The sequence below is a fragment of the Mastomys coucha genome, unplaced genomic scaffold (genome assembly GCF_008632895.1).
Source record: "Mastomys coucha isolate ucsf_1 unplaced genomic scaffold, UCSF_Mcou_1 pScaffold5, whole genome shotgun sequence".
Taxonomy (NCBI): domain Eukaryota; kingdom Metazoa; phylum Chordata; class Mammalia; order Rodentia; family Muridae; genus Mastomys; species Mastomys coucha.
In genome coordinates, this window is record NW_022196911.1 from 40,942,144 (window position 1) to 40,953,000 (window position 10,857).

At 46.1% G+C, this 10,857-nt stretch overlaps 1 pseudogene; it reads left to right on the forward strand.

Moving 5' to 3' along the window:
- The first annotated feature begins 2,649 nt into the window (after positions 1 to 2,649).
- Positions 2,650 to 3,528, forward strand: LOC116078639 (annotated as a pseudogene).
- The last annotated feature ends 7,329 nt before the right edge of the window (positions 3,529 to 10,857 follow it).

A 10,857-nucleotide genomic window follows, 5' to 3' on the forward strand; every position in this document is an offset into this window, starting at 1 on the left:
GCCTCGAACTCAGAAATCTGCTTGCCTCTGCCTCCCAAGTGCTGGGATTAAAGGCGTGTGCCACCACTCCTGGCCCCTCTCTCATTTTTAATTGTTATTAAACTTCTTATTTTGGACGTGTGGATGTTTTTGCCTGTATGTATGTCTGTGCACCATCAGTGTGCAGTGTCACTGAGGCCGCAAGAGGGTGGGCAGATCCTCTGGATTTGGAGTTACAATAGGCCTTGTAGGTGCTGGGAACTGAACCTGGGTCCTCTTCTGCAAGAACAGCTGGTGCTTTAAACTGCTGGGCCACCTCTCTGGTCCTATTTCTTAATTTTTGCTCTTGGACAGTTTTGTACATATAATGAATTTCAGGCATTGCCACCCCGTTATCCTCTCCCACGTCTGTTGCAAGATTTTCTCTGTCCAATCACATTAGGGCAGTGGCAGGCCTGTGATTGGACTGGAAAAGGAAGGCGGAGCTAGGAGTTTGACAGAGAGGTTGCAGGAGGGAGGAGAGAGGTAAGAAGCCAACAAGGAGGCAGAGGAACAAGAAGATGATCATGATCCCACGTGGTTTTAAACAGCCACAAGTAGCTAAGATTTTCACAAGGTTAGAATAATTGGGTTAAAGTTTTATCTTTATCAATTGGCTCTGAATTTATTGTATTGGCATCTTGTAAAATGTGATATTATTAATACGTAAATCTAATTGGTTAACTATAAGCTTAAGAGTCTTAATTATACCGAGTAATTAGGTGTTGAGATGGCCGATCGTGGGGTGTGAGGGGCGTTGCATAGAAGCGAGATGAACTCACTAGCTGGGAGAGTGTAGCTCAGCGGTGAGAACACATCGAGCAGGACCCCGCCGGGACATAGTGTTGTGGCCCACTGGAACCGGTACTAGAGCAGGACCACGGACTGGTGGGGCAAGAGAGATGGCAGGTTGACTTTTTTAAATATTTCCCACAACCCTCCTTCTGCTAAAATCCTCCCTCCCAAGTCTCGTTCCTACTTTCATGCTTTTTAGGGGTGAGCTAAGATGTTCACATGAACTCAACGGAGGTCATTTACCAGAGCATGGGTAACTTATGAGGGCTTCAAGCCCTTTGCTGGCCACAGTGAACTCTCAGTGTCCTGCAGGGAAGGCTGGTTTCTTATGGGCCTTTTCCCCTTTCCATGATGAAGTGTTGAGAGGCCCAATCTTGAGCAAGCTTGTGCAGTTAACCACAGCTACGGTGAGTTAATAGTGCAACGGCCGATGTCCTGTCTAGATGTCTTTTTGCTACACATCTCTCTGTTCTCCAGCTCTTTTCCATTTGTTTTCCACTCCTTCTCGAGTTTGCTCTCTGAGGTTTTTTGTTGTTTGTTTGTTTGTTTGTTTTTTCGAGACAGGGTTTCTCTGTGTAGCTCTGGCTGTCCTGGAACTCACTCTGTAGACCAGGCTGGCCTGGAACACAGAAATCTGCCTGCCTCTGCCTCCCAAGTGCTGGGATTAAAGGCGTGTGCCACTACCACCTGGCTCTTTCTTTTTTTGTTGTTTAAAACATTTAAAAAGTTCAGAGAGGCCAGGCGGTGGTGGCGCACGCACACCTTTAATCCCAGCACTTAGGAGGCAGAGGCAGTCAGATTTCTGAGTTTGAGGCCAGCCTGGTCTACAGAGTGAGTTCCAGGACAGCCAGGGCTATACAGAGAAACTCTGTCTCAAACAAAAGAAAGAAAGAAAGAAGGAAAGAAAGAAAGAAAGAAAGAAACAAAGAAAGAAAGAAAGAAGGAAGGAAGGAAGGAAGGAAGGAAGGAAGAAAGAAAGAAAGAAAGAAAGAAAGAAAGAAAGAAAGAAATTTTTAAAATCAGAATCTTATATAATCCATGCTGTCTTGACCTTGCTTTGTAGTCAAGCATGACCTTAAACTTCTAACATCCTGATACATCTACCTCCCAAATAAATGCTGGAAGCACAGGCATGTGCCAATACAAACCAACTTTCTTCCTGTTTCATTATCAGAAAGCCACCCCACCCCGCCAACCTTTATTCCTGCATGTACTGTTAGCATCCCACCTCCCACTACAAGGGAACTCCCACTGGTTTTGGTTGCTCTGCTCTCTTCTCAAGGACAGCATCTATGGTGGACCAGCCCTGAGCACTGACGGATCACAGGAGGATGGCATCCAAGGCCCTCGATGCACTGTTCTGCTGCAGAGCCTTTCTTTTGTCCTTATCAAGCCAAAACCTCCAAGTTTTTAAGCAACACTGTCCCTCCGCGGGCTGTTTGAAAGGTGGCCATTTGTGGCAGAGCAGAAAAAAAAAATCCTATCACTTCCTCTTCTAAGGACTTCAGTAAAGCCGCCAGTGTACACGACTCATCAGATCAGCACACTAAAGAAAGTAGGGAGAGATCAGGGGCTTTCCAACAGGGAAATTGTGTTTCTTTTTGAGACAGGGTCCTATGTAGCTAGGAACTCAACAGCTATGTAGACCAGGCTAGCCCCAAACTTACAGAGTACCTGATTCTGACTTTGAATCTTTCTTCTCTTGCCTTTACATTCCAAATGTTGGGATTATAAAGTGCTGAGGACGAAACCTAAGGCTTTGTGCACACCAGGCAAGCGATATTCTTGAGCGACATCTGGGATGGGAACATTTTGATGAGATCATAGGGAGAAAACATGTCACTACGTGAAAAGCCAGCATCTCTGAGAGCCATAGGTCCCTGGCGACAACTGAGGACTCAACAGCTAGGAACTGAGAAGGTAAACTGGCCAGGGGTATAGGACAGACACAGATCTCGTCAGCTTCTCTCACTGTCACCATGCAGCATGGGACCTGCCTCCCTGAAGCAGCCAGTGGCTGCTGTTCACCTAAATATGTGTAATTATGGCCTGCTCTGCTGCAGACAGAGGCGTGAAAATTTTAAATCTGCATTTTCTGTACCTGTCAGGAGCTGGAAAACTTTGGCAATCAAATTGTAGAAGGCAGTGAGTATGCCTGAGGTGAGAACACTCACGTTCTTCAACTTAAAGAAGAAACTTTTTCTTCTGCAGGGACTGCCAAGTAACTGAAATCAGCAACAACAGGCAGAGAATGAGGCCTGCCAAGTTTCTATTCTCTCCTGAGGTGGGTCACCTTCAGTGGGAGAAGAACCCACAGGCTACAAGTGAGCAGGAATAAAGGCACACAAAAACACCACAGGCACACTCAGCCGGTGATTTGGGGAGACGTACATTCCACCTTAGACTGTGGCTAAGTTCATCTGTAACTTTGTAGAGAAGGCCTGGGCTCTGGTGACCACTGCCATGACTTACCCGAAGCCTCGATTGGCCACATTTTGGCTATGGCAAGGTTGAGCTGAGTCCCCCAAGCCCTGCAGAAATCCCTATAGCTATTCAGAGCATAGAAAAATAATTCAAAGTGCTAAAACTGGTAGTTTCAAACACCTTACAGTCAAGGAAGCAGTGTTGAACAGTTTGGTGGCCACTGAGGTGTGGATGTGGTTTTATATCCGACAGATCATAGGCAAACATGGCATTGTTAGCTATGAGGTTTGAAGACCAATCTATAACTTCTGATTTGAGTTCTTATTTGAATGTTCTTGGACCATGTGTAATGAAACTGCTGTCTGAATAAAATACTAGTTGTCAGGGAAAAAAAAAACACCACAGGCTTCTACAGTCGTGACTCTCTGTCACCTAAAACAATGGAAGTATCTAAATATAATTTTCCATGTGGGCGATAGCTGGGGGGTGAGTGTGTTGCACACATACATGCACACTTGGGTATACGGGAAGGCCAGAGGGCAATCCCAGATGTCATCTTTTCTCTTTTGAGATGAGTTTCTCAGGGGCCTAGGAGATAGCTCAGTGGTTGAAAGAACTACCACACAAGCCTGACGGTGAAGGTCAGTCCCTGGAGCACCCACAAGCAACCGAATGAGGTAGCACACATCTATAATCCCAGCTCTCCTCTAGTAAGATGGGAGATGAGACAGGAAATGCATCTGGAAACTCATGGGGTCCTGGAGTACTAGACCAGCAGCAGAAACAAGAGAATCTACCGCTTAGGTAGAAGACAAGATTCCCAATAAAAAAGGACCTGGCGAGGTGGCTCGGAAGTTCAGAGTATTGGTTGTTCTCGCATATGACCAGAGCTCAGTTCCTAGCACTGACATAGGAAGAGATGACTCACAACCCCCTGGAACTCGGGTTCCAAGGGAATCCATTACCCACTTCTAGCTTCAGAAGGCACTGTACACACAAGCACAAACCCACACAGACAAAATAGAGATGATTAGAAGTAAACAGAAAATCTTAAAGTATTTTCTTTAAAGCAAGAGTGACTCTCACTGGTCTAAGGATTTACCTAGCTGGCTAAACTTCTGACCAGCAAGCCCCAGGGTTATACCTGCCTCAGTCTCCCCAAATGCCACTGGAGTGACTTATTTACCAACACATCAGTTGGTTTTTTTTTTCCTTTCTTTCTTTTTTAACATGAACTCAGGAGCTAGAACTCAGATCCTTCCATTTGAAAGTTAAACACGATGCTGACTGAGTCAATTCACCACCTCCTTAGGTGTCATTTGTATTAGTATCCATAGACACTATGTATTACCCTATACCTCCCCAGTGCTTCCATGGAGCAGGAAGAGGATAAAGAGGAAAAAGAGGAGGAGAGTAAGTCAGGAAAATATTTTTGGATAACCCTTCCAGAAAAATCTCAGTGGCTTCAGAGAAATGGGCCTTTCCTTCATCGCTGATCAAATCCACTGCAGGTATTGTTACTCAGGTGCCAGGATCCATCCTGTGTGCTCTCTGTGTGGAACCCATCATGAGACAGGAAGGATCTGCACAGAGGACTCTGCTGCACCTAACCAGAGGGGGTTCATTCGCTTCTGCTTACATTGCATCAGTGCGAACTGGTCTCTGGCACAAATTCAATGGTATGGGGCTGGAAAAACTATAGTCCAGCTCACAAGCATGCCGGGGGGGTTGGGGGGAGGGGAAATGAATTAGTAAGCACCTGGTCTCTACTACAGCAAGCACCATTAACGCTGGCATCTAGTCAGCTCCACATTTGGTTTTGCCCTTCATTGGCACAACGTGTAATGCAGACATGGCTGGGTTGAGCAAGATTGATTGATAGCCACAGGAGGCAGAGCAATCATCTTTCCCTAGATTGGTCCATTTCTGGCAGGTCGGCTGTCATCTCCCATTTCCTAATCATGGCAGACATCACTAATTAATCATGACATCCCTCCCCTGTAACTCCAGTCACAACCGAGCAGTCTTCGTCAGGAAAGAACCGCAAACATTCAGGGCCAGTGGATTGTTGGAGTTGGCGCACAAAACAACACTTATCTGCATCCCAGAAACCCGTCCATCCCACACATTCTATCTGTGGGAAAGCCAAAACCCAGAGGAAGAATGAGTTTGTCCATCCATGCACCCTTCTGCTGACAAAGGTGCATTATGCTCTTACTATTCTCTAACTACTCTGCTAGGCTCAGACAATGAGTGTTACCTATGATAAAATCCAGGCCTGCCTTCCAAAACCACATGGAGGAATAGAAGGTGAACTGAATGAACCAGTGATTACTACTCAGTGGAACAACTGTCTAGCAAAGGCGGGGTGTTAAGAAGAACCAGAAGAAAAACTAATTAAGCCATATATAGGTGCTTCACACCTGCAATCCTGACACTTGAAGGGAGAGGCAGGAGGATCATGAGCTCAAGGTCAGTCTTAGCGACACGGCAAGTCAAGGCCAGCCAGGGCTACATAAGACCCTGCCAAAGAAGAGAAAAGAGGGACTGAGAGATGACTCCGTGGTTAAAAGCACTTGTTGCTCTTGGCAGAGGTTCTGGGTTTGGTTCCAATGACCCACAAGGTGGCTCACAACCATCTGTAACTCCAATTTCAGGGGATCTGATGCTCTCTTCTGACCTCCGTGGGCACTAGGCATGCACATAAAGCATATCGGAAAAACAGTCATACATGTAAAATAAAACAAATAAACCCAATCGTTTTAATTAAAAGGGAGGGGAGAGAAGGAAAGGGATAGGGAGCAAAGGGGAAAGAGAGAAGGAAGGAGGAAGAGAGGGGTCTATTCTGGCACTAGCTACTGCACAGGCTTTTGCAATAGGCAAGAGAGATTGGGCACAGCTCCAAATTCAATAGGGAAGACTGGAGGTTTAGAGCAGAGAGATGGAGTACAGGTACCGGGAAATGACTTCTGGCTGAGTTCACTTACCTGGATTCTTGCTAAAAGCAGATGAGGGTGATCTCCAAGTTGGGAATTCCTTCTAACCTAACTTAGCAGTATTCTTATTAAATCTGGGAGGTGCAGGTCTGACCAGAACGCATGCTGAAGGTCCAGGCCTAGGGCACTTAGAAGCACTTGATCGGAGTAAGGGCAAGAAGTCTTTAGCAATAGTGACAGCAAATCTCACCTGTGAGTGTTAAGGAAAACCCATGGAGACAAAAGCCATTTATACCAGGTTAGAGGAACTAACCTGGGCTCACATAGGGTCACTTAAAACAGAAGTTGAGAATTAAGATGACAAGTGACAGCAAGGTGTGGATGTATCAACCAGCTATTGCTGTGTAATAAACTGCACCAAGTCTCTATGACTTAAAGTCATAAAAGCAGTAGCTGGGGAGATGAAAAGTGCTTGCTGTCTGAGCTCAGGGCCTGAGTTTGGGTCCTTAACAACCATGTAAAAAGCCATGTATGGCAGCACACATCTGTAAAGTGATTGGCTGCAGAGGATCTGTGGAGCTCACTGACTGGCTAGTGTATGTGAATTGGTGCTCTAGAGTTTAATGAAGGACCCTGTCTCAAAAAACAAGCTTGAAGAGCCTGGCAAGAGGCTCAGCCAATAAAAGAGCCTGCTGACAAACCTGGTGACTTGAGGTTGATTCTCAGGACATACACGGAAGAAGGAAAGAACAATTCCCAAAAGTTGTCCTCCGATCTCCACACATCCACCATGGCCTGCTTGTGTGAGTGCACACACACACACACACACACACACACACACACACACAAAAGGAAAACAAAAGGTCAAGAGCAATTGAGAAAGACACCCCCAAACCACACACCTGGGCACACTCGTGAATATATATACATATTCATATACATATATACATATATGCATACCTATACACACACATACACATATACATATACTAGGCACACACTGTCTAACGGGATTATTTTTGTTCCTGAGTCTAGGATCAAATGAACTGTTCTGGTCTGGGCTAAGCTCATCTAAGCACTGACAGTCAGCAGACATTACACAGATAGCTCTCTCCTTTGCAAGTCTGGGCATTAGCTAGATGGAGATTGGCCTAAGGCAGCCTTGGATGTAATAACCAATCTGTCTTCCAAATAGGTCTCTGTCATCTGGCAGGTTAGCCTGGCTCTGTATACATGGCAGTGTCAGGTTCCAAGAGCCGGCAGACATACTCCATTTCTCTCAGTCTAGGCTCAGAATCAATACAACACCATGTCAAGTATTCTTAATGAATGAAACAAGCCATAAGGCCATTCCACAGTCAAGGGTCAAGAGACGGAATCAACCCCCTAATGGGAGAGGCTATGTAATCTTTTTGTAAGGCACACGAATACACAAAGAGAAGCCTGTGTTTTCTCTTGCTGGCTCACTCCTGTCCCTTGTTCTTGGCACATGCGGTTCTGGCCATTGGGCAGACAAGCAGGAAGCAAGGAGGAAGAATGGCAAGAAGTAAAGTCCAATCACGAAGTTTTGCTTGTAATATGCTCAGAAGTCTAAACATGCTACAGCAGGATGGTGGCTGGAGAGATGGCTCAATGGTTGAGAGCTCTCACTACTCTATCAGAGGACCAGTGTTCAGAACCCAGCATCAACACTGAGCAGCTCACAAACACCTGTAACTCCATTCAAAGAGATCTGACACCTCTCTGTCATCTGTGGGTACACACACACACACACACACACACACACACACACACACACCAATGAAATGTCATTAAAAAGGAGAAGTGACATGATCAAAATCAACTTTAGAAAAACTGTATCTTTATTCTAATTGACAGTTGATAAGGCCAATCTACAAGCAGGACAGATGAACAGAGTGGCTTGATTGGAGGAGCCATCAGGCAGCTCCTCCCTTTGGCGGGGGAGAGGGTCCATTGCTGGAATGGGGAAAGCAAGGTTGATTCCAACGTAATGTCACTGCCACTCTTACTTTACACATAATGAGCTCTGAGATTGTTTTTCCTTCCTACTCTGAGTCAGAGCCCTAACAAAGTAAAAACCTTATTAAAGCTAGGCTCAGCAGCCCATCCCTAGGAGGCCAACTGAATAAATATGTAACAGTGAGGAAGGACATTTTATTCAATGTGGTCACACATCAGAAAGAATGAAGAGGTCTAGTGGCCACTCCTCCACTACCCGCCCACATTCATCTTCCAGGTACTGACATGAGGTTAGGGTTTAAGTAGAAGGCCGTAGGCCTTCACCCATCACTGACCTATCAACGTCTTGGGCCCAGCTGGCCCTACCATGTTGTCTGGTAAGCTGCCAGAACTACATAAAACCTTTTCCAAAAAGACAAGTTCCTCCCTGCCCCTGCCGGCACGGGGCTGGAGCCTTTCCCTTCTCCCAGCATGAGATCCCAGTATCTTGGGGACCCTTGTTTTAAATCCGGTGGGCAAACAGAGGGGCATGGGTGTCTCTTTAGAATATCTTCTTCCAGCCAGCATAGCTAGCTGCCAGCAGTGATGCTTCCTCGTCTGCATTTCTGAAGGCGTCCACAGGAAACAAGAACTCCAAGGTCATACTGAAGGCAAAATAAAGTCCATACTGGCAAAATAAAGTCCAGCCTATCACACACATACACACTGTCAGAGAACTAAAGCCTTTAGAGATTGGGAAATAGCCGCAGACACTCATGGCTAATATGTCTACTTGGTGCGGTCGGGGGAATCATTAACCATTGTGAGATAAGTGAACCACGGCTGTTGCCAGTGCAGATGGCAAGAAGCTTAGCAGCATGTCTACATCTGCCATTAGGAAGCCTTCATCCCTTTGGCTTTCTTTGTGCTTTTTTTTTTTAAAAGATTTATTTATTTATTATATGTAAGTATACTGTAGCTGTCTTTCGACACACCAGACGAGGGCGTCAGATCTCTTTACGGGTGGTTGTGAGCCACCATGTGGTTGCTGGGATTTGAACTCAGGACCTTTGGAAGAGCAGTCAGTGCTCTTAACCGCTGAGCCATCTCTCCGGCCGTCTTTGTGCTTTTTACAGACACTTGTGCTCCCCTGTTTGCCTCTCAGATTATTGCAATAATGGTCCCCAAGCTACTGGGCTCTCATACTGGGAAAAGGGAAACCTGATCCCCAAAAGGAAGGAACTTATCTCCTAGGAAGAAGTTTTATGTAGTGTATGGATGTTCCATGTGTGGGTGTCTATGCCAGCTCGCTCGATGTCAACCTAATACAAACCATAGTCATTTTGGGAGATGGAACCTTAGCTGAGAAGATTGCCCTCACTAGACTGGCTCATAGGCAAGCCTGTGGTACATTTTATCAGTTGATTATTGATATGGTAGTGCCATCCCTGGGCTGGTGGTCCTGGGTTCTATAAGAAAGCAGTCTGAGTAAGCCATGAGAAGCAAGCCAGTAAGCAACACCCCTCTATGGCCTCTGCAGCAGCTCCTACCTCCAGGTCCCTGCCTTGAGTCCCTGATTTCCATTATCAACAGACTGCAATCTGGAACTGCAAACTAAAGTTTCCCTCCCTACGTTGCTTTTGATCATGTTGTTTTATCACAGCAATAAAACAATTAAGGCAGTGCCCAAAGAAGCCAGCAGAACCTGTCAGATCCTCTGGAGCTGGAGTTACAGGTGTTGTAAGTCACCCAACATGGGTGCTGGGAACCAAACTAGGGTCCTCTATAAGAGCAACCAGTGCTCTTAACTACTGAGCCATCTGTCTCCAGTCCTGTATCCTGAATTTCGTGAAAGATCTAGAAGAATAGCAAGTATTCTTAAGTGCCAAACCATCTCTCTAGCTCCTCCCCAACCCCAAATGCCTTTTAAATCTGCGCGCGCGCGCGCGCGCGCGCGTGTGTGTGTGTGTGTGTGTGTGTGTGTGTGTGTGTGTGTGTGTGTGTCCGTGTCTGCATGTGCTGTGTGGAGGGAAGATGTCAACCTGTACTGCCAGTCCTCTGCTTCCTCCTTGTTTGAGACAGTCTCTGCTCCTTTGCTGCTGCATATGTAAAGCTAGCTGGCCTGTGAGCTTCTGGGGATGCTCTGGGTCTCTATCTTCCTTTTAACCAAGAAACAGCAAGTAGTACTATGTCCAGCTGACCATAGGTCCTGGGAACTGGAACTCAGGTCCTCATGCTTGCCCAACAAGTACTTTCCCCACTGACCCATGAATCCAGAACCTTTCAACTAGGAGTTTATAAATGAAACCAGTTTGTTTTCTCCATCCTTTGGCACACCCTCCCAGCCAGCAGTCAATGGGCCTCTGTTGATAGTAAATTACTTCTTTCAAGCTTTTCTCAGTGAGTCACATGTACACCAAAGATTTTGTCTGTACTCTGTTTGGCCATTGCAACCATACCCTCCAACCCTGATGAAATGGATGTCATTCATTTTACACGTCATGCTGGCCGACAGGAACCTGTGCTGTTTATAGTGAAAAACCCACACCTCTGTGTTGAGCATGCACCGCAAGGCTCAGACCATTTTGTGTCATTTAATATTATTCCTTTAGCTGGGTGTAGTGGGGCATGCCTATAACAAACATTCAGGTTGAAGCAGGAAAATAGAAAATTCAAAGTCAGGCCGGGCGTGGTGGCGCACGTCTTTAATCCCAGCACTTGGGAG